At 57.6% G+C, this 23,124-nt stretch overlaps 8 pseudogenes; all 8 read left to right on the forward strand.

Annotated features, from left to right (window-relative positions):
• The first annotated feature begins 502 nt into the window (after positions 1-502).
• On the forward strand, positions 503-1,301 carry LOC138687145 (feather beta keratin-like; annotated as a pseudogene).
• A 2,202-nt stretch (positions 1,302-3,503) lies between these two features.
• LOC138687146 (feather beta keratin-like) lies at positions 3,504-4,302 on the forward strand (annotated as a pseudogene).
• Positions 4,303-6,504: 2,202 nt separating this feature from the next.
• LOC138687147 (feather beta keratin-like) lies at positions 6,505-7,303 on the forward strand (annotated as a pseudogene).
• A 2,202-nt stretch (positions 7,304-9,505) lies between these two features.
• LOC138687148 (feather beta keratin-like) lies at positions 9,506-10,304 on the forward strand (annotated as a pseudogene).
• A 2,202-nt stretch (positions 10,305-12,506) lies between these two features.
• On the forward strand, positions 12,507-13,305 carry LOC138687149 (feather beta keratin-like; annotated as a pseudogene).
• Positions 13,306-15,507: 2,202 nt separating this feature from the next.
• LOC138687150 (feather beta keratin-like) lies at positions 15,508-16,306 on the forward strand (annotated as a pseudogene).
• A 2,202-nt stretch (positions 16,307-18,508) lies between these two features.
• Positions 18,509-19,307, forward strand: LOC138687151 (feather beta keratin-like; annotated as a pseudogene).
• A 2,202-nt stretch (positions 19,308-21,509) lies between these two features.
• LOC138687152 (feather beta keratin-like) lies at positions 21,510-22,308 on the forward strand (annotated as a pseudogene).
• The last annotated feature ends 816 nt before the right edge of the window (positions 22,309-23,124 follow it).

Consider the following 23,124-nt stretch of genomic DNA (forward strand, 5'->3'; position numbering starts at 1 on the left):
TGCTGCTCAAGGCAGGTAGGGATGAAGGAGAGAAAGAAGATGGCAAAAGAGGCAGGCAAACTTCTGCCGAGATCAAAGCTCAATCTCAGAGAGAGAGTCGAAAACCCAAGAGCCGGGGTGCCCTGCCTAGAGAGGCGATGCCTAATACAGTGTGAGTGAGCACAGCATGAGAGAGCGAGCGACTGATGGTGCCGACCCCTGCATGGGGGTGTCCAGGCCGAAGCCTCAGGGTTAGGAGGAGACCTGCCCCATTCTTGAGGAAACACTTTAAAGTGAGGCCCTGGAGGGCAAGGGACTAGCATCACCTGGCAGGGTGGGACACTCCTCATCACTGCCTGGATCATCTGCCTGTGCTGACGTGTCATTTCCCCTGGAAACGTTTTGGCCTCTAATACTGTCACTTGAAAGGAGCCTGTGTGGCTGAACGGGCATGTCACGAAGAGGGAAATGAAAAGGCAGCGTTGCAGGGAACATAAGCGGTGTCCCCGTTTCTGTAATTGTGATGCTTCGCATGCAAGATGAGCTTGTTGGTAAACACATTACATTACATGCGCAAAGAGTGCCTCTGGGCCCGGAGCAGTCATGACCAGTATAAAAGCCAGTCCAACAGCAGGCTTCCTCATCCACTTCTCTTGCCTTCTCGTCCTTGGTGAAGAAGGTGAGCTGCAACCGCCTTTGCCTCTTTCCTGTCTTTCTCCTTTTCCTCTCTGTCTTCCGGCCTCAGCTGAGCCTTTGCCTCAGCACAGCTTTTGCTGAGAGCCTTGCTACTCGATCTGCTCCTGGTGTCCCTGTTCTTCCTGTTCTCCGGTGGGGGGAGGTGGGAGAAGGCCTTGGGCTTTCTTTGCAGGGAGGGGACCCTTGGGGACCAGGGCTCTTTAATCTCCCTTCCTCCCTGCTCCCCAGACTGTGCCTTTGCTCTTGCCGAGCAGGCTGTCGGCCTGCGCCTCACATGCTGCCTCTGCTTTCCCTGCCCTCTCTCCCAGGTGCACCTCCATCCCGCAGCCATGTCCTGCTACGATCTGTGCCGTCCCTGTGGCCCAACCCCGCTTGCCAACAGCTGCAACGAGCCCTGTGTCAGGCAGTGCCAGGACTCCCGGGTGGTGATCCAGCCCTCTCCCGTGGTGGTGACCCTGCCCGGACCCATCCTCAGCTCCTTCCCCCAGAACACCGCTGTGGGATCCACCACCTCCGCTGCTGTTGGCAGCATCCTGAGTGAGGAGGGAGTGCCCATCAACTCCGGGGGCTTTAACCTCTCTGGCCTTGGTGGCCGCTACTGTGGCAGAAGGTGCCTGCCCTGCTAAAGCCGGGCTGGACCTCCAGTGAGTGCATCGACCAGGAAGCCCAAAGCCGGGTGCCGGACTGAGGATGGAGCTGCTGGCCAGGGTTTCCAGAAGGGTTGAGCGCCCTCGTGCCCTCCCGCAAAGGAGGGAGGGAAGCAAGGTGCCAGCCTGTGCTGTCTGGAAAGACGGCCAACTGTTGTCTTCTCCTTCGCCTGCTTTCTTCTCCGCATCACGAGTCCCTGTTGTCTCCTGCTGTCCTGTGCCACGGGTTCATCCTGAAGCAAGTTGGGAGGGGCCCTGCTCATCACCCTCTCCCCACGTGTGTGGGAGGAAGACGTGCGTCCCATTGCTGTGAAGGGGTGCCTGACCGTCAGCTGCCCTTGTAGCAGCCCGGACCGCGTCCCTTCCAGCACGCACAGCTTTGTTTCACTCTTTAGACTCATTAAAGTTTATGCTGCATTGTAGCTTGAGTCTCCTCATGCCCCTTCCCTCCCGGGATGGCCAGCCGAGCCGTCCAGGGGAAATGTTATACCGTGGAGGGGAACGGGGTGGGTGGGTAAGGGCCAGTGCTGGACCTCTCTCGTGCATGGAGGGGCTGAGTACCCTGAAGGGCTATGGTCATTGGAAGAGACATGGGGCAGTGGAGGGGTGCGTGGTATTGCCTGAGTATGGAAAAGGTGGCCAGGAGCTGCCCTAAGGGACATGTGATCAACGAGTGAGGTTGGATACTGGCTTCCAGTTGATGAGGCAAGCCATTGCCCTGCTGGAAGACATTTCTGTGCAGGCTAACAACCACCTGCCCAAGGCTGCGATCGCATGTTACCAGTTGCAACGTGTCCTTGCCCTTCTGTCCTCCAAGCACTTCTTCCAAACCCTGGAACTGGAGGGAGTCCCAAGGGAGTTGAAGGGACAGGTGGCAGCAAGGGCAGCTCTGTATAAGGGAGATGTGAGCCCTCTGCTAGATTTTGGCACAATGGGGATGCGTTGATCATGGGTGAGTAAAATAGGGAGGGGAGGGGAATGGACACACAGGGATCGTCCATCCTCATTGGAAAGTGATGGGTAGCATTGCTGACACGTCCTGGAGGGTCCGCAAAGTTCAAGAACGGAGCAGGAAAAGCATCTTTGCCCCCAGCGGAGCAGTCTTGTGGTCAGAAGCATTAGGTGTTGTGGAGTCCTTCTGTGTGTGTCACTGTGTCCTGAAGGGACGTGAGTCTGGAGCAGATGTGCTGCAAATCCTGCAGAAACCCCACTCAGCTGCTGTGCAGGCTGTGCCTGGAGAGGTCCCAAGCAGTGATCCTTTTGTCCCTCCAACGGGGCCTCAAGCTGTGGAGTGGTACCCCGCCAGCTCTGTTCTCAGTCCCTCCTTCCCATGCCCTTGTCCTCCACAGGCAATGCTTTGGTCCTGCTGCTCTTGTTGCGCTTCTGGAGAGTAGGAGGCACCTCTTGTGCCGTGCTCCTCCGACTGTCCTTGCCAAGACTCGTGGAGCCTGCTTGCTGCTGAGCAGGGTTGGGTGTCCTGTGGAAATCCTGCCACGTATTTGGTCATGCCTGGTGTGGCAGCAGTCTGGATGGCCAAAGTAGAAGTTGTGGCAGGAAGAAGGACGTGTATCGATGGGCCAGCCTGTGCCTCGGTCACTGAGGTGCCTCCAGCTTTGCCAGCGGTCTCCAGCAAAGAGTGTTGGGAGGGGAATAGCCTTCATTCTTAACCACTGGTAGTCTGCTGCTCAAGGCAGGTAGGGATGAAGGAGAGAAAGAAGATGGCAAAAGAGGCAGGCAAACTTCTGCCGAGATCAAAGCTCAATCTCAGAGAGAGAGTCGAAAACCCAAGAGCCGGGGTGCCCTGCCTAGAGAGGCGATGCCTAATACAGTGTGAGTGAGCACAGCATGAGAGAGCGAGCGACTGATGGTGCCGACCCCTGCATGGGGGTGTCCAGGCCGAAGCCTCAGGGTTAGGAGGAGACCTGCCCCATTCTTGAGGAAACACTTTAAAGTGAGGCCCTGGAGGGCAAGGGACTAGCATCACCTGGCAGGGTGGGACACTCCTCATCACTGCCTGGATCATCTGCCTGTGCTGACGTGTCATTTCCCCTGGAAACGTTTTGGCCTCTAATACTGTCACTTGAAAGGAGCCTGTGTGGCTGAATGGGCATGTCACGAAGAGGGAAATGAAAAGGCAGCGTTGCAGGGAACATAAGCGGTGTCCCCGTTTCTGTAATTGTGATGCTTCGCATGCAAGATGAGCTTGTTGGTAAACACATTACATTACATGCGCAAAGAGTGCCTCTGGGCCCGGAGCAGTCATGACCAGTATAAAAGCCAGTCCAACAGCAGGCTTCCTCATCCACTTCTCTTGCCTTCTCGTCCTTGGTGAAGAAGGTGAGCTGCAACCGCCTTTGCCTCTTTCCTGTCTTTCTCCTTTTCCTCTCTGTCTTCCGGCCTCAGCTGAGCCTTTGCCTCAGCACAGCTTTTGCTGAGAGCCTTGCTACTCGATCTGCTCCTGGTGTCCCTGTTCTTCCTGTTCTCCGGTGGGGGGAGGTGGGAGAAGGCCTTGGGCTTTCTTTGCAGGGAGGGGACCCTTGGGGACCAGGGCTCTTTAATCTCCCTTCCTCCCTGCTCCCCAGACTGTGCCTTTGCTCTTGCCGAGCAGGCTGTCGGCCTGCGCCTCACATGCTGCCTCTGCTTTCCCTGCCCTCTCTCCCAGGTGCACCTCCATCCCGCAGCCATGTCCTGCTACGATCTGTGCCGTCCCTGTGGCCCAACCCCGCTTGCCAACAGCTGCAACGAGCCCTGTGTCAGGCAGTGCCAGGACTCCCGGGTGGTGATCCAGCCCTCTCCCGTGGTGGTGACCCTGCCCGGACCCATCCTCAGCTCCTTCCCCCAGAACACCGCTGTGGGATCCACCACCTCCGCTGCTGTTGGCAGCATCCTGAGTGAGGAGGGAGTGCCCATCAACTCCGGGGGCTTTAACCTCTCTGGCCTTGGTGGCCGCTACTGTGGCAGAAGGTGCCTGCCCTGCTAAAGCCGGGCTGGACCTCCAGTGAGTGCATCGACCAGGAAGCCCAAAGCCGGGTGCCGGACTGAGGATGGAGCTGCTGGCCAGGGTTTCCAGAAGGGTTGAGCGCCCTCGTGCCCTCCCGCAAAGGAGGGAGGGAAGCAAGGTGCCAGCCTGTGCTGTCTGGAAAGACGGCCAACTGTTGTCTTCTCCTTCGCCTGCTTTCTTCTCCGCATCACGAGTCCCTGTTGTCTCCTGCTGTCCTGTGCCACGGGTTCATCCTGAAGCAAGTTGGGAGGGGCCCTGCTCATCACCCTCTCCCCACGTGTGTGGGAGGAAGACGTGCGTCCCATTGCTGTGAAGGGGTGCCTGACCGTCAGCTGCCCTTGTAGCAGCCCGGACCGCGTCCCTTCCAGCACGCACAGCTTTGTTTCACTCTTTAGACTCATTAAAGTTTATGCTGCATTGTAGCTTGAGTCTCCTCATGCCCCTTCCCTCCCGGGATGGCCAGCCGAGCCGTCCAGGGGAAATGTTATACCGTGGAGGGGAACGGGGTGGGTGGGTAAGGGCCAGTGCTGGACCTCTCTCGTGCATGGAGGGGCTGAGTACCCTGAAGGGCTATGGTCATTGGAAGAGACATGGGGCAGTGGAGGGGTGCGTGGTATTGCCTGAGTATGGAAAAGGTGGCCAGGAGCTGCCCTAAGGGACATGTGATCAACGAGCGAGGTTGGATACTGGCTTCCAGTTGATGAGGCAAGCCATTGCCCTGCTGGAAGACATTTCTGTGCAGGCTAACAACCACCTGCCCAAGGCTGCGATCGCATGTTACCAGTTGCAACGTGTCCTTGCCCTTCTGTCCTCCAAGCACTTCTTCCAAACCCTGGAACTGGAGGGAGTCCCAAGGGAGTTGAAGGGACAGGTGGCAGCAAGGGCAGCTCTGTATAAGGGAGATGTGAGCCCTCTGCTAGATTTTGGCACAATGGGGATGCGTTGATCATGGGTGAGTAAAATAGGGAGGGGAGGGGAATGGACACACAGGGATCGTCCATCCTCATTGGAAAGTGATGGGTAGCATTGCTGACACGTCCTGGAGGGTCCGCAAAGTTCAAGAACGGAGCAGGAAAAGCATCTTTGCCCCCAGCGGAGCAGTCTTGTGGTCAGAAGCATTAGGTGTTGTGGAGTCCTTCTGTGTGTGTCACTGTGTCCTGAAGGGACGTGAGTCTGGAGCAGATGTGCTGCAAATCCTGCAGAAACCCCACTCAGCTGCTGTGCAGGCTGTGCCTGGAGAGGTCCCAAGCAGTGATCCTTTTGTCCCTCCAACGGGGCCTCAAGCTGTGGAGTGGTACCCCGCCAGCTCTGTTCTCAGTCCCTCCTTCCCATGCCCTTGTCCTCCACAGGCAATGCTTTGGTCCTGCTGCTCTTGTTGCGCTTCTGGAGAGTAGGAGGCACCTCTTGTGCCGTGCTCCTCCGACTGTCCTTGCCAAGACTCGTGGAGCCTGCTTGCTGCTGAGCAGGGTTGGGTGTCCTGTGGAAATCCTGCCACGTATTTGGTCATGCCTGGTGTGGCAGCAGTCTGGATGGCCAAAGTAGAAGTTGTGGCAGGAAGAAGGACGTGTATCGATGGGCCAGCCTGTGCCTCGGTCACTGAGGTGCCTCCAGCTTTGCCAGCGGTCTCCAGCAAAGAGTGTTGGGAGGGGAATAGCCTTCATTCTTAACCACTGGTAGTCTGCTGCTCAAGGCAGGTAGGGATGAAGGAGAGAAAGAAGATGGCAAAAGAGGCAGGCAAACTTCTGCCGAGATCAAAGCTCAATCTCAGAGAGAGAGTCGAAAACCCAAGAGCCGGGGTGCCCTGCCTAGAGAGGCGATGCCTAATACAGTGTGAGTGAGCACAGCATGAGAGAGCGAGCGACTGATGGTGCCGACCCCTGCATGGGGGTGTCCAGGCCGAAGCCTCAGGGTTAGGAGGAGACCTGCCCCATTCTTGAGGAAACACTTTAAAGTGAGGCCCTGGAGGGCAAGGGACTAGCATCACCTGGCAGGGTGGGACACTCCTCATCACTGCCTGGATCATCTGCCTGTGCTGACGTGTCATTTCCCCTGGAAACGTTTTGGCCTCTAATACTGTCACTTGAAAGGAGCCTGTGTGGCTGAACGGGCATGTCACGAAGAGGGAAATGAAAAGGCAGCGTTGCAGGGAACATAAGCGGTGTCCCCGTTTCTGTAATTGTGATGCTTCGCATGCAAGATGAGCTTGTTGGTAAACACATTACATTACATGCGCAAAGAGTGCCTCTGGGCCCGGAGCAGTCATGACCAGTATAAAAGCCAGTCCAACAGCAGGCTTCCTCATCCACTTCTCTTGCCTTCTCGTCCTTGGTGAAGAAGGTGAGCTGCAACCGCCTTTGCCTCTTTCCTGTCTTTCTCCTTTTCCTCTCTGTCTTCCGGCCTCAGCTGAGCCTTTGCCTCAGCACAGCTTTTGCTGAGAGCCTTGCTACTCGATCTGCTCCTGGTGTCCCTGTTCTTCCTGTTCTCCGGTGGGGGGAGGTGGGAGAAGGCCTTGGGCTTTCTTTGCAGGGAGGGGACCCTTGGGGACCAGGGCTCTTTAATCTCCCTTCCTCCCTGCTCCCCAGACTGTGCCTTTGCTCTTGCCGAGCAGGCTGTCGGCCTGCGCCTCACATGCTGCCTCTGCTTTCCCTGCCCTCTCTCCCAGGTGCACCTCCATCCCGCAGCCATGTCCTGCTACGATCTGTGCCGTCCCTGTGGCCCAACCCCGCTTGCCAACAGCTGCAACGAGCCCTGTGTCAGGCAGTGCCAGGACTCCCGGGTGGTGATCCAGCCCTCTCCCGTGGTGGTGACCCTGCCCGGACCCATCCTCAGCTCCTTCCCCCAGAACACCGCTGTGGGATCCACCACCTCCGCTGCTGTTGGCAGCATCCTGAGTGAGGAGGGAGTGCCCATCAACTCCGGGGGCTTTAACCTCTCTGGCCTTGGTGGCCGCTACTGTGGCAGAAGGTGCCTGCCCTGCTAAAGCCGGGCTGGACCTCCAGTGAGTGCATCGACCAGGAAGCCCAAAGCCGGGTGCCGGACTGAGGATGGAGCTGCTGGCCAGGGTTTCCAGAAGGGTTGAGCGCCCTCGTGCCCTCCCGCAAAGGAGGGAGGGAAGCAAGGTGCCAGCCTGTGCTGTCTGGAAAGACGGCCAACTGTTGTCTTCTCCTTCGCCTGCTTTCTTCTCCGCATCACGAGTCCCTGTTGTCTCCTGCTGTCCTGTGCCACGGGTTCATCCTGAAGCAAGTTGGGAGGGGCCCTGCTCATCACCCTCTCCCCACGTGTGTGGGAGGAAGACGTGCGTCCCATTGCTGTGAAGGGGTGCCTGACCGTCAGCTGCCCTTGTAGCAGCCCGGACCGCGTCCCTTCCAGCACGCACAGCTTTGTTTCACTCTTTAGACTCATTAAAGTTTATGCTGCATTGTAGCTTGAGTCTCCTCATGCCCCTTCCCTCCCGGGATGGCCAGCCGAGCCGTCCAGGGGAAATGTTATACCGTGGAGGGGAACGGGGTGGGTGGGTAAGGGCCAGTGCTGGACCTCTCTCGTGCATGGAGGGGCTGAGTACCCTGAAGGGCTATGGTCATTGGAAGAGACATGGGGCAGTGGAGGGGTGCGTGGTATTGCCTGAGTATGGAAAAGGTGGCCAGGAGCTGCCCTAAGGGACATGTGATCAACGAGCGAGGTTGGATACTGGCTTCCAGTTGATGAGGCAAGCCATTGCCCTGCTGGAAGACATTTCTGTGCAGGCTAACAACCACCTGCCCAAGGCTGCGATCGCATGTTACCAGTTGCAACGTGTCCTTGCCCTTCTGTCCTCCAAGCACTTCTTCCAAACCCTGGAACTGGAGGGAGTCCCAAGGGAGTTGAAGGGACAGGTGGCAGCAAGGGCAGCTCTGTATAAGGGAGATGTGAGCCCTCTGCTAGATTTTGGCACAATGGGGATGCGTTGATCATGGGTGAGTAAAATAGGGAGGGGAGGGGAATGGACACACAGGGATCGTCCATCCTCATTGGAAAGTGATGGGTAGCATTGCTGACACGTCCTGGAGGGTCCGCAAAGTTCAAGAACGGAGCAGGAAAAGCATCTTTGCCCCCAGCGGAGCAGTCTTGTGGTCAGAAGCATTAGGTGTTGTGGAGTCCTTCTGTGTGTGTCACTGTGTCCTGAAGGGACGTGAGTCTGGAGCAGATGTGCTGCAAATCCTGCAGAAACCCCACTCAGCTGCTGTGCAGGCTGTGCCTGGAGAGGTCCCAAGCAGTGATCCTTTTGTCCCTCCAACGGGGCCTCAAGCTGTGGAGTGGTACCCCGCCAGCTCTGTTCTCAGTCCCTCCTTCCCATGCCCTTGTCCTCCACAGGCAATGCTTTGGTCCTGCTGCTCTTGTTGCGCTTCTGGAGAGTAGGAGGCACCTCTTGTGCCGTGCTCCTCCGACTGTCCTTGCCAAGACTCGTGGAGCCTGCTTGCTGCTGAGCAGGGTTGGGTGTCCTGTGGAAATCCTGCCACGTATTTGGTCATGCCTGGTGTGGCAGCAGTCTGGATGGCCAAAGTAGAAGTTGTGGCAGGAAGAAGGACGTGTATCGATGGGCCAGCCTGTGCCTCGGTCACTGAGGTGCCTCCAGCTTTGCCAGCGGTCTCCAGCAAAGAGTGTTGGGAGGGGAATAGCCTTCATTCTTAACCACTGGTAGTCTGCTGCTCAAGGCAGGTAGGGATGAAGGAGAGAAAGAAGATGGCAAAAGAGGCAGGCAAACTTCTGCCGAGATCAAAGCTCAATCTCAGAGAGAGAGTCGAAAACCCAAGAGCCGGGGTGCCCTGCCTAGAGAGGCGATGCCTAATACAGTGTGAGTGAGCACAGCATGAGAGAGCGAGCGACTGATGGTGCCGACCCCTGCATGGGGGTGTCCAGGCCGAAGCCTCAGGGTTAGGAGGAGACCTGCCCCATTCTTGAGGAAACACTTTAAAGTGAGGCCCTGGAGGGCAAGGGACTAGCATCACCTGGCAGGGTGGGACACTCCTCATCACTGCCTGGATCATCTGCCTGTGCTGACGTGTCATTTCCCCTGGAAACGTTTTGGCCTCTAATACTGTCACTTGAAAGGAGCCTGTGTGGCTGAACGGGCATGTCACGAAGAGGGAAATGAAAAGGCAGCGTTGCAGGGAACATAAGCGGTGTCCCCGTTTCTGTAATTGTGATGCTTCGCATGCAAGATGAGCTTGTTGGTAAACACATTACATTACATGCGCAAAGAGTGCCTCTGGGCCCGGAGCAGTCATGACCAGTATAAAAGCCAGTCCAACAGCAGGCTTCCTCATCCACTTCTCTTGCCTTCTCGTCCTTGGTGAAGAAGGTGAGCTGCAACCGCCTTTGCCTCTTTCCTGTCTTTCTCCTTTTCCTCTCTGTCTTCCGGCCTCAGCTGAGCCTTTGCCTCAGCACAGCTTTTGCTGAGAGCCTTGCTACTCGATCTGCTCCTGGTGTCCCTGTTCTTCCTGTTCTCCGGTGGGGGGAGGTGGGAGAAGGCCTTGGGCTTTCTTTGCAGGGAGGGGACCCTTGGGGACCAGGGCTCTTTAATCTCCCTTCCTCCCTGCTCCCCAGACTGTGCCTTTGCTCTTGCCGAGCAGGCTGTCGGCCTGCGCCTCACATGCTGCCTCTGCTTTCCCTGCCCTCTCTCCCAGGTGCACCTCCATCCCGCAGCCATGTCCTGCTACGATCTGTGCCGTCCCTGTGGCCCAACCCCGCTTGCCAACAGCTGCAACGAGCCCTGTGTCAGGCAGTGCCAGGACTCCCGGGTGGTGATCCAGCCCTCTCCCGTGGTGGTGACCCTGCCCGGACCCATCCTCAGCTCCTTCCCCCAGAACACCGCTGTGGGATCCACCACCTCCGCTGCTGTTGGCAGCATCCTGAGTGAGGAGGGAGTGCCCATCAACTCCGGGGGCTTTAACCTCTCTGGCCTTGGTGGCCGCTACTGTGGCAGAAGGTGCCTGCCCTGCTAAAGCCGGGCTGGACCTCCAGTGAGTGCATCGACCAGGAAGCCCAAAGCCGGGTGCCGGACTGAGGATGGAGCTGCTGGCCAGGGTTTCCAGAAGGGTTGAGCGCCCTCGTGCCCTCCCGCAAAGGAGGGAGGGAAGCAAGGTGCCAGCCTGTGCTGTCTGGAAAGACGGCCAACTGTTGTCTTCTCCTTCGCCTGCTTTCTTCTCCGCATCACGAGTCCCTGTTGTCTCCTGCTGTCCTGTGCCACGGGTTCATCCTGAAGCAAGTTGGGAGGGGCCCTGCTCATCACCCTCTCCCCACGTGTGTGGGAGGAAGACGTGCGTCCCATTGCTGTGAAGGGGTGCCTGACCGTCAGCTGCCCTTGTAGCAGCCCGGACCGCGTCCCTTCCAGCACGCACAGCTTTGTTTCACTCTTTAGACTCATTAAAGTTTATGCTGCATTGTAGCTTGAGTCTCCTCATGCCCCTTCCCTCCCGGGATGGCCAGCCGAGCCGTCCAGGGGAAATGTTATACCGTGGAGGGGAACGGGGTGGGTGGGTAAGGGCCAGTGCTGGACCTCTCTCGTGCATGGAGGGGCTGAGTACCCTGAAGGGCTATGGTCATTGGAAGAGACATGGGGCAGTGGAGGGGTGCGTGGTATTGCCTGAGTATGGAAAAGGTGGCCAGGAGCTGCCCTAAGGGACATGTGATCAACGAGCGAGGTTGGATACTGGCTTCCAGTTGATGAGGCAAGCCATTGCCCTGCTGGAAGACATTTCTGTGCAGGCTAACAACCACCTGCCCAAGGCTGCGATCGCATGTTACCAGTTGCAACGTGTCCTTGCCCTTCTGTCCTCCAAGCACTTCTTCCAAACCCTGGAACTGGAGGGAGTCCCAAGGGAGTTGAAGGGACAGGTGGCAGCAAGGGCAGCTCTGTATAAGGGAGATGTGAGCCCTCTGCTAGATTTTGGCACAATGGGGATGCGTTGATCATGGGTGAGTAAAATAGGGAGGGGAGGGGAATGGACACACAGGGATCGTCCATCCTCATTGGAAAGTGATGGGTAGCATTGCTGACACGTCCTGGAGGGTCCGCAAAGTTCAAGAACGGAGCAGGAAAAGCATCTTTGCCCCCAGCGGAGCAGTCTTGTGGTCAGAAGCATTAGGTGTTGTGGAGTCCTTCTGTGTGTGTCACTGTGTCCTGAAGGGACGCGAGTCTGGAGCAGATGTGCTGCAAATCCTGCAGAAACCCCACTCAGCTGCTGTGCAGGCTGTGCCTGGAGAGGTCCCAAGCAGTGATCCTTTTGTCCCTCCAACGGGGCCTCAAGCTGTGGAGTGGTACCCCGCCAGCTCTGTTCTCAGTCCCTCCTTCCCATGCCCTTGTCCTCCACAGGCAATGCTTTGGTCCTGCTGCTCTTGTTGCGCTTCTGGAGAGTAGGAGGCACCTCTTGTGCCGTGCTCCTCCGACTGTCCTTGCCAAGACTCGTGGAGCCTGCTTGCTGCTGAGCAGGGTTGGGTGTCCTGTGGAAATCCTGCCACGTATTTGGTCATGCCTGGTGTGGCAGCAGTCTGGATGGCCAAAGTAGAAGTTGTGGCAGGAAGAAGGACGTGTATCGATGGGCCAGCCTGTGCCTCGGTCACTGAGGTGCCTCCAGCTTTGCCAGCGGTCTCCAGCAAAGAGTGTTGGGAGGGGAATAGCCTTCATTCTTAACCACTGGTAGTCTGCTGCTCAAGGCAGGTAGGGATGAAGGAGAGAAAGAAGATGGCAAAAGAGGCAGGCAAACTTCTGCCGAGATCAAAGCTCAATCTCAGAGAGAGAGTCGAAAACCCAAGAGCCGGGGTGCCCTGCCTAGAGAGGCGATGCCTAATACAGTGTGAGTGAGCACAGCATGAGAGAGCGAGCGACTGATGGTGCCGACCCCTGCATGGGGGTGTCCAGGCCGAAGCCTCAGGGTTAGGAGGAGACCTGCCCCATTCTTGAGGAAACACTTTAAAGTGAGGCCCTGGAGGGCAAGGGACTAGCATCACCTGGCAGGGTGGGACACTCCTCATCACTGCCTGGATCATCTGCCTGTGCTGACGTGTCATTTCCCCTGGAAACGTTTTGGCCTCTAATACTGTCACTTGAAAGGAGCCTGTGTGGCTGAACGGGCATGTCACGAAGAGGGAAATGAAAAGGCAGCGTTGCAGGGAACATAAGCGGTGTCCCCGTTTCTGTAATTGTGATGCTTCGCATGCAAGATGAGCTTGTTGGTAAACACATTACATTACATGCGCAAAGAGTGCCTCTGGGCCCGGAGCAGTCATGACCAGTATAAAAGCCAGTCCAACAGCAGGCTTCCTCATCCACTTCTCTTGCCTTCTCGTCCTTGGTGAAGAAGGTGAGCTGCAACCGCCTTTGCCTCTTTCTTGTCTTTCTCCTTTTCCTCTCTGTCTTCCGGCCTCAGCTGAGCCTTTGCCTCAGCACAGCTTTTGCTGAGAGCCTTGCTACTCGATCTGCTCCTGGTGTCCCTGTTCTTCCTGTTCTCCAGTGGGGGGAGGTGGGAGAAGGCCTTGGGCTTTCTTTGCAGGGAGGGGACCCTTGGGGACCAGGGCTCTTTAATCTCCCTTCCTCCCTGCTCCCCAGACTGTGCCTTTGCTCTTGCCGAGCAGGCTGTCGGCCTGCGCCTCACATGCTGCCTCTGCTTTCCCTGCCCTCTCTCCCAGGTGCACCTCCATCCCGCAGCCATGTCCTGCTACGATCTGTGCCGTCCCTGTGGCCCAACCCCGCTTGCCAACAGCTGCAACGAGCCCTGTGTCAGGCAGTGCCAGGACTCCCGGGTGGTGATCCAGCCCTCTCCCGTGGTGGTGACCCTGCCCGGACCCATCCTCAGCTCCTTCCCCCAGAACACCGCTGTGGGATCCACCACCTCCGCTGCTGTTGGCAGCATCCTGAGTGAGGAGGGAGTGCCCATCAACTCCGGGGGCTTTAACCTCTCTGGCCTTGGTGGCCGCTACTGTGGCAGAAGGTGCCTGCCCTGCTAAAGCCGGGCTGGACCTCCAGTGAGTGCATCGACCAGGAAGCCCAAAGCCGGGTGCCGGACTGAGGATGGAGCTGCTGGCCAGGGTTTCCAGAAGGGTTGAGCGCCCTCGTGCCCTCCCGCAAAGGAGGGAGGGAAGCAAGGTGCCAGCCTGTGCTGTCTGGAAAGACGGCCAACTGTTGTCTTCTCCTTCGCCTGCTTTCTTCTCCGCATCACGAGTCCCTGTTGTCTCCTGCTGTCCTGTGCCACGGGTTCATCCTGAAGCAAGTTGGGAGGGGCCCTGCTCATCACCCTCTCCCCACGTGTGTGGGAGGAAGACGTGCGTCCCATTGCTGTGAAGGGGTGCCTGACCGTCAGCTGCCCTTGTAGCAGCCCGGACCGCGTCCCTTCCAGCACGCACAGCTTTGTTTCACTCTTTAGACTCATTAAAGTTTATGCTGCATTGTAGCTTGAGTCTCCTCATGCCCCTTCCCTCCCGGGATGGCCAGCCGAGCCGTCCAGGGGAAATGTTATACCGTGGAGGGGAACGGGGTGGGTGGGTAAGGGCCAGTGCTGGACCTCTCTCGTGCATGGAGGGGCTGAGTACCCTGAAGGGCTATGGTCATTGGAAGAGACATGGGGCAGTGGAGGGGTGCGTGGTATTGCCTGAGTATGGAAAAGGTGGCCAGGAGCTGCCCTAAGGGACATGTGATCAACGAGCGAGGTTGGATACTGGCTTCCAGTTGATGAGGCAAGCCATTGCCCTGCTGGAAGACATTTCTGTGCAGGCTAACAACCACCTGCCCAAGGCTGCGATCGCATGTTACCAGTTGCAACGTGTCCTTGCCCTTCTGTCCTCCAAGCACTTCTTCCAAACCCTGGAACTGGAGGGAGTCCCAAGGGAGTTGAAGGGACAGGTGGCAGCAAGGGCAGCTCCGTATAAGGGAGATGTGAGCCCTCTGCTAGATTTTGGCACAATGGGGATGCGTTGATCATGGGTGAGTAAAATAGGGAGGGGAGGGGAATGGACACACAGGGATCGTCCATCCTCATTGGAAAGTGATGGGTAGCATTGCTGACACATCCTGGAGGGTCCGCAAAGTTCAAGAACGGAGCAGGAAAAGCATCTTTGCCCCCAGCGGAGCAGTCTTGTGGTCAGAAGCATTAGGTGTTGTGGAGTCCTTCTGTGTGTGTCACTGTGTCCTGAAGGGACGCGAGTCTGGAGCAGATGTGCTGCAAATCCTGCAGAAACCCCACTCAGCTGCTGTGCAGGCTGTGCCTGGAGAGGTCCCAAGCAGTGATCCTTTTGTCCCTCCAACAGGGCCTCAAGCTGTGGAGTGGTACCCCGCCAGCTCTGTTCTCAGTCCCTCCTTCCCATGCCCTTGTCCTCCACAGGCAATGCTTTGGTCCTGCTGCTCTTGTTGCGCTTCTGGAGAGTAGGAGGCACCTCTTGTGCCGTGCTCCTCCGACTGTCCTTGCCAAGACTCGTGGAGCCTGCTTGCTGCTGAGCAGGGTTGGGTGTCCTGTGGAAATCCTGCCACGTATTTGGTCATGCCTGGTGTGGCAGCAGTCTGGATGGCCAAAGTAGAAGTTGTGGCAGGAAGAAGGACGTGTATCGATGGGCCAGCCTGTGCCTCGGTCACTGAGGTGCCTCCAGCTTTGCCAGCGGTCTCCAGCAAAGAGTGTTGGGAGGGGAATAGCCTTCATTCTTAACCACTGGTAGTCTGCTGCTCAAGGCAGGTAGGGATGAAGGAGAGAAAGAAGATGGCAAAAGAGGCAGGCAAACTTCTGCCGAGATCAAAGCTCAATCTCAGAGAGAGAGTCGAAAACCCAAGAGCCGGGGTGCCCTGCCTAGAGAGGCGATGCCTAATACAGTGTGAGTGAGCACAGCATGAGAGAGCGAGCGACTGATGGTGCCGACCCCTGCATGGGGGTGTCCAGGCCGAAGCCTCAGGGTTAGGAGGAGACCTGCCCCATTCTTGAGGAAACACTTTAAAGTGAGGCCCTGGAGGGCAAGGGACTAGCATCACCTGGCAGGGTGGGACACTCCTCATCACTGCCTGGATCATCTGCCTGTGCTGACGTGTCATTTCCCCTGGAAACGTTTTGGCCTCTAATACTGTCACTTGAAAGGAGCCTGTGTGGCTGAACGGGCATGTCACGAAGAGGGAAATGAAAAGGCAGCGTTGCAGGGAACATAAGCGGTGTCCCCGTTTCTGTAATTGTGATGCTTCGCATGCAAGATGAGCTTGTTGGTAAACACATTACATTACATGCGCAAAGAGTGCCTCTGGGCCCGGAGCAGTCATGACCAGTATAAAAGCCAGTCCAACAGCAGGCTTCCTCATCCACTTCTCTTGCCTTCTCGTCCTTGGTGAAGAAGGTGAGCTGCAACCGCCTTTGCCTCTTTCTTGTCTTTCTCCTTTTCCTCTCTGTCTTCCGGCCTCAGCTGAGCCTTTGCCTCAGCACAGCTTTTGCTGAGAGCCTTGCTACTCGATCTGCTCCTGGTGTCCCTGTTCTTCCTGTTCTCCAGTGGGGGGAGGTGGGAGAAGGCCTTGGGCTTTCTTTGCAGGGAGGGGACCCTTGGGGACCAAGGCTCTTTAATCTCCCTTCCTCCCTGCTCCCCAGACTGTGCCTTTGCTCTTGCCGAGCAGGCTGTCGGCCTGCGCCTCACATGCTGCCTCTGCTTTCCCTGCCCTCTCTCCCAGGTGCACCTCCATCCCGCAGCCATGTCCTGCTACGATCTGTGCCGTCCCTGTGGCCCAACCCCGCTTGCCAACAGCTGCAACGAGCCCTGTGTCAGGCAGTGCCAGGACTCCCGGGTGGTGATCCAGCCCTCTCCCGTGGTGGTGACCCTGCCCGGACCCATCCTCAGCTCCTTCCCCCAGAACACCGCTGTGGGATCCACCACCTCCGCTGCTGTTGGCAGCATCCTGAGTGAGGAGGGAGTGCCCATCAACTCCGGGGGCTTTAGCCTCTCTGGCCTTGGTGGCCGCTACTGTGGCAGAAGGTGCCTGCCCTGCTAAAGCCGGGCTGGACCTCCAGTGAGTGCATCGACCAGGAAGCCCAAAGCCGGGTGCCGGACTGAGGATGGAGCTGCTGGCCAGGGTTTCCAGAAGGGTTGAGCGCCCTCGTGCCCTCCCGCAAAGGAGGGAGGGAAGCAAGGTGCCAGCCTGTGCTGTCTGGAAAGACGGCCAACTGTTGTCTTCTCCTTCGCCTGCTTTCTTCTCCGCATCACGAGTCCCTGTTGTCTCCTGCTGTCCTGTGCCACGGGTTCATCCTGAAGCAAGTTGGGAGGGGCCCTGCTCATCACCCTCTCCCCACGTGTGTGGGAGGAAGACGTGCGTCCCATTGCTGTGAAGGGGTGCCTGACCGTCAGCTGCCCTTGTAGCAGCCCGGACCGCGTCCCTTCCAGCACGCACAGCTTTGTTTCACTCTTTAGACTCATTAAAGTTTATGCTGCATTGTAGCTTGAGTCTCCTCATGCCCCTTCCCTCCCGGGATGGCCAGCCGAGCCGTCCAGGGGAAATGTTATACCGTGGAGGGGAACGGGGTGGGTGGGTAAGGGCCAGTGCTGGACCTCTCTCGTGCATGGAGGGGCTGAGTACCCTGAAGGGCTATGGTCATTGGAAGAGACATGGGGCAGTGGAGGGGTGCGTGGTATTGCCTGAGTATGGAAAAGGTGGCCAGGAGCTGCCCTAAGGGACATGTGATCAACGAGCGAGGTTGGATACTGGCTTCCAGTTGATGAGGCAAGCCATTGCCCTGCTGGAAGACATTTCTGTGCAGGCTAACAACCACCTGCCCAAGGCTGCGATCGCATGTTACCAGTTGCAACGTGTCCTTGCCCTTCTGTCCTCCAAGCACTTCTTCCAAACCCTGGAACTGGAGGGAGTCCCAAGGGAGTTGAAGGGACAGGTGGCAGCAAGGGCAGCTCCGTATAAGGGAGATGTGAGCCCTCTGCTAGATTTTGGCACAATGGGGATGCGTTGATCATGGGTGAGTAAAATAGGGAGGGGAGGGGAATGGACACACAGGGATCGTCCATCCTCATTGGAAAGTGATGGGTAGCATTGCTGACACGTCCTGGAGGGTCCGCAAAGTTCAAGAACGGAGCAGGAAAAGCATCTTTGCCCCCAGCGGAGCAGTCTTGTGGTCAGAAGCATTAGGTGTTGTGGAGTCCTTCTGTGTGTGTCACTGTGTCCTGAAGGGACGTGAGTCTGGAGCAGATGTGCTGCAAATCCTGCAGAAACCCCACTCAGCTGCTGTGCAGGCTGTGCCTGGAGAGGTCCCAAGCAGTGATCCTTTTGTCCCTCCAACGGGGCCTCAAGCTGTGGAGTGGTACCCCGCCAGCTCTGTTCTCAGTCCCTCCTTCCCATGCCCTTGTCCTCCACAGGCAATGCTTTGGTCCTGCTGCTCTTGTTGCGCTTCTGGAGAGTAGGAGGCACCTCTTGTGCCGTGCTCCTCCGACTGTCCTTGCCAAGACTCGTGGAGCCTGCTTGCTGCTGAGCAGGGTTGGGTGTCCTGTGGAAATCCTGCCACGTATTTGGTCATGCCTGGTGTGGCAGCAGTCTGGATGGCCAAAGTAGAAGTTGTGGCAGGAAGAAGGACGTGTATCGATGGGCCAGCCTGTGCCTCGGTCACTGAGGTGCCTCCAGCTTTGCCAGCGGTCTCCAGCAAAGAGTGTTGGGAGGGGAATAGCCTTCATTCTTAACCACTGGTAGTCTGCTGCTCAAGGCAGGTAGGGATGAAGGAGAGAAAGAAGATGGCAAAAGAGGCAGGCAAACTTCTGCCGAGATCAAAGCTCAATCTCAGAGAGAGAGTCGAAAACCCAAGAGCCGGGGTGCCCTGCCTAGAGAGGCGATGCCTAATACAGTGTGAGTGAGCACAGCATGAGAGAGCGAGCGACTGATGGTGCCGACCCCTGCATGGGGGTGTCCAGGCCGAAGCCTCAGGGTTAGGAGGAGACCTGCCCCATTCTTGAGGAAACACTTTAAAGTGAGGCCCTGGAGGGCAAGGGACTAGCATCACCTGGCAGGGTGGGACACTCCTCATCACTGCCTGGATCATCTGCCTGTGCTGACGTGTCATTTCCCCTGGAAACGTTTTGGCCTCTAATACTGTCACTTGAAAGGAGCCTGTGTGGCTGAACGGGCATGTCACGAAGAGGGAAATGAAAAGGCAGCGTTGCAGGGAACATAAGCGGTGTCCCCGTTTCTGTAATTGTGATGCTTCGCATGCAAGATGAGCTTGTTGGTAAACACATTACATTACATGCGCAAAGAGTGCCTCTGGGCCCGGAGCAGTCATGACCAGTATAAAAGCCAGTCCAACAGCAGGCTTCCTCATCCACTTCTCTTGCCTTCTCGTCCTTGGTGAAGAAGGTGAGCTGCAACCGCCTTTGCCTCTTTCCTGTCTTTCTCCTTTTCCTCTCTGTCTTCCGGCCTCAGCTGAGCCTTTGCCTCAGCACAGCTTTTGCTGAGAGCCTTGCTACTCGATCTGCTCCTGGTGTCCCTGTTCTTCCTGTTCTCCAGTGGGGGGAGGTGGGAGAAGGCCTTGGGCTTTCTTTGCAGGGAGGGGACCCTTGGGGACCAGGGCTCTTTAATCTCCCTTCCTCCCTGCTCCCCAGACTGTGCCTTTGCTCTTGCCGAGCAGGCTGTCGGCCTGCGCCTCACATGCTGCCTCTGCTTTCCCTGCCCTCTCTCCCAGGTGCACCTCCATCCCGCAGCCATGTCCTGCTACGATCTGTGCCGTCCCTGTGGCCCAACCCCGCTTGCCAACAGCTGCAACGAGCCCTGTGTCAGGCAGTGCCAGGACTCCCGGGTGGTGATCCAGCCCTCTCCCGTGGTGGTGACCCTGCCCGGACCCATCCTCAGCTCCTTCCCCCAGAACACCGCTGTGGGATCCACCACCTCCGCTGCTGTTGGCAGCATCCTGAGTGAGGAGGGAGTGCCCATCAACTCCGGGGGCTTTAACCTCTCTGGCCTTGGTGGCCGCTACTGTGGCAGAAGGTGCCTGCCCTGCTAAAGCCGGGCTGGACCTCCAGTGAGTGCATCGACCAGGAAGCCCAAAGCCGGGTGCCGGACTGAGGATGGAGCTGCTGGCCAGGGTTTCCAGAAGGGTTGAGCGCCCTCGTGCCCTCCCGCAAAGGAGGGAGGGAAGCAAGGTGCCAGCCTGTGCTGTCTGGAAAGACGGCCAACTGTTGTCTTCTCCTTCGCCTGCTTTCTTCTCCGCATCACGAGTCCCTGTTGTCTCCTGCTGTCCTGTGCCACGGGTTCATCCTGAAGCAAGTTGGGAGGGGCCCTGCTCATCACCCTCTCCCCACGTGTGTGGGAGGAAGACGTGCGTCCCATTGCTGTGAAGGGGTGCCTGACCGTCAGCTGCCCTTGTAGCAGCCTGGACCGCGTCCCTTCCAGCACGCACAGCTTTGTTTCACTCTTTAGACTCATTAAAGTTTATGCTGCATTGTAGCTTGAGTCTCCTCATGCCCCTTCCCTCCCGGGATGGCCAGCCGAGCCGTCCAGGGGAAATGTTATACCGTGGAGGGGAACGGGGTGGGTGGGTAAGGGCCAGTGCTGGACCTCTCTCGTGCATGGAGGGGCTGAGTACCCTGAAGGGCTATGGTCATTGGAAGAGACATGGGGCAGTGGAGGGGTGCGTGGTATTGCCTGAGTATGGAAAAGGTGGCCAGGAGCTGCCCTAAGGGACATGTGATCAACGAGCGAGGTTGGATACTGGCTTCCAGTTGATGAGGCAAGCCATTGCCCTGCTGGAAGACATTTCTGTGCAGGCTAACAACCACCTGCCCAAGGCTGCGATCGCATGTTACCAGTTGCAACGTGTCCTTGCCCTTCTGTCCTCCAAGCACTTCTTCCAAACCCTGGAACTGGAGGGAGTCCCAAGGGAGTTGAAGGGACAGGTGGCAGCAAGGGCAGCTCCGTATAAGGGAGATGTGAGCCCTCTGCTAGATTTTGGCACAATGGGGATGCGTTGATCATGGGTGAGTAAAATAGGGAGGGGAGGGGAATGGACACACAGGGATCGTCCATCCTCATTGGAAAGTGATGGGTAGCATTGCTGACACGTCCTGGAGGGTCCGCAAAGTTCAAGAACGGAGCAGGAAAAGCATCTTTGCCCCCAGCGGAGCAGTCTTGTGGTCAGAAGCATTAGGTGTTGTGGAGTCCTTCTGTGTGTGTCACTGTGTCCTGAAGGGACGCGAGTCTGGAGCAGATGTGCTGCAAATCCTGCAGAAACCCCACTCAGCTGCTGTGCAGGCTGTGCCTGGAGAGGTCCCAAGCAGTGATCCTTTTGTCCCTCCAACGGGGCCTCAAGCTGTGGAGTGGTACCCCGCCAGCTCTGTTCTCAGTCCCTCCTTCCCATGCCCTTGTCCTCCACAGGCAATGCTTTGGTCCTGCTGCTCTTGTTGCGCTTCTGGAGAGTAGGAGGCACCTCTTGTGCCGTGCTCCTCCGACTGTCCTTGCCAAGACTCGTGGAGCCTGCTTGCTGCTGAGCAGGGTTGGGTGTCCTGTGGAAATCCTGCCACGTATTTGGTCATGCCTGGTGTGGCAGCAGTCTGGATGGCCAAAGTAGAAGTTGTGGCAGGAAGAAGGACGTGTATCGATGGGCCAGCCTGTGCCTCGGTCACTGAGGTGCCTCCAGCTTTGCCAGCGGTCTCCAGCAAAGAGTGTTGGGAGGGGAATAGCCTTCATTCTTAACCACTGGTAGTCTGCTGCTCAAGGCAGGTAGGGATGAAGGAGAGAAAGAAGATGGCAAAAGAGGCAGGCAAACTTCTGCCGAGATCAAAGCTCAATCTCAGAGAGAGAGTCGAAAACCCAAGAGCCGGGGTGCCCTGCCTAGAGAGGCGATGCCTAATACAGTGTGAGTGAGCACAGCATGAGAGAGCGAGCGACTGATGGTGCCGACCCCTGCATGGGGGTGTCCAGGCCGAAGCCTCAGGGTTAGGAGGAGACCTGCCCCATTCTTGAGGAAACACTTTAAAGTGAGGCCCTGGAGGGCAAGGGACTAGCATCACCTGGCAGGGTGGGACACTCCTCATCACTGCCTGGATCATCTGCCTGTGCTGACGTGTCATTTCCCCTGGAAACGTTTTGGCCTCTAATACTGTCACTTGAAAGGAGCCTGTGTGGCTGAACGGGCATGTCACGAAGAGGGAAATGAAAAGGCAGCGTTGCAGGGAACATAAGCGGTGTCCCCGTTTCTGTAATTGTGATGCTTCGCATGCAAGATGAGCTTGTTGGTAAACACATTACATTACATGCGCAAAGAGTGCCTCTGGGCCCGGAGCAGTCATGACCAGTATAAAAGCCAGTCCAACAGCAGGCTTCCTCATCCACTTCTCTTGCCTTCTCGTCCTTGGTGAAGAAGGTGAGCTGCAACCGCCTTTGCCTCTTTCCTGTCTTTCTCCTTTTCCTCTCTGTCTTCCGGCCTCAGCTGAGCCTTTGCCTCAGCACAGCTTTTGCTGAGAGCCTTGCTACTCGATCTGCTCCTGGTGTCCCTGTTCTTCCTGTTCTCCGGTGGGGGGAGGTGGGAGAAGGCCTTGGGCTTTCTTTGCAGGGAGGGGACCCTTGGGGACCAGGGCTCTTTAATCTCCCTTCCTCCCTGCTCCCCAGACTGTGCCTTTGCTCTTGCCGAGCAGGCTGTCGGCCTGCGCCTCACATGCTGCCTCTGCTTTCCCTGCCCTCTCTCCCAGGTGCACCTCCATCCCGCAGCCATGTCCTGCTACGATCTGTGCCGTCCCTGTGGCCCAACCCCGCTTGCCAACAGCTGCAACGAGCCCTGTGTCAGGCAGTGCCAGGACTCCCGGGTGGTGATCCAGCCCTCTCCCGTGGTGGTGACCCTGCCCGGACCCATCCTCAGCTCCTTCCCCCAGAACACCGCTGTGGGATCCACCACCTCCGCTGCTGTTGGCAGCATCCTGAGTGAGGAGGGAGTGCCCATCAACTCCGGGGGCTTTAGCCTCTCTGGCCTTGGTGGCCGCTACTGTGGCAGAAGGTGCCTGCCCTGCTAAAGCCGGGCTGGACCTCCAGTGAGTGCATCGACCAGGAAGCCCAAAGCCGGGTGCCGGACTGAGGATGGAGCTGCTGGCCAGGGTTTCCAGAAGGGTTGAGCGCCCTCGTGCCCTCCCGCAAAGGAGGGAGGGAAGCAAGGTGCCAGCCTGTGCTGTCTGGAAAGACGGCCAACTGTTGTCTTCTCCTTCGCCTGCTTTCTTCTCCGCATCACGAGTCCCTGTTGTCTCCTGCTGTCCTGTGCCACGGGTTCATCCTGAAGCAAGTTGGGAGGGGCCCTGCTCATCACCCTCTCCCCACGTGTGTGGGAGGAAGACGTGCGTCCCATTGCTGTGAAGGGGTGCCTGACCGTCAGCTGCCCTTGTAGCAGCCCGGACCGCGTCCCTTCCAGCACGCACAGCTTTGTTTCACTCTTTAGACTCATTAAAGTTTATGCTGCATTGTAGCTTGAGTCTCCTCATGCCCCTTCCCTCCCGGGATGGCCAGCCGAGCCGTCCAGGGGAAATGTTATACCGTGGAGGGGAACGGGGTGGGTGGGTAAGGGCCAGTGCTGGACCTCTCTCGTGCATGGAGGGGCTGAGTACCCTGAAGGGCTATGGTCATTGGAAGAGACATGGGGCAGTGGAGGGGTGCGTGGTATTGCCTGAGTATGGAAAAGGTGGCCAGGAGCTGCCCTAAGGGACATGTGATCAACGAGCGAGGTTGGATACTGGCTTCCAGTTGATGAGGCAAGCCATTGCCCTGCTGGAAGACATTTCTGTGCAGGCTAACAACCACCTGCCCAAGGCTGCGATCGCATGTTACCAGTTGCAACGTGT

The sequence above is a fragment of the Haliaeetus albicilla genome, chromosome 10, assembly GCF_947461875.1.
Source record: "Haliaeetus albicilla chromosome 10, bHalAlb1.1, whole genome shotgun sequence".
Lineage (NCBI taxonomy): Eukaryota > Metazoa > Chordata > Aves > Accipitriformes > Accipitridae > Haliaeetus > Haliaeetus albicilla.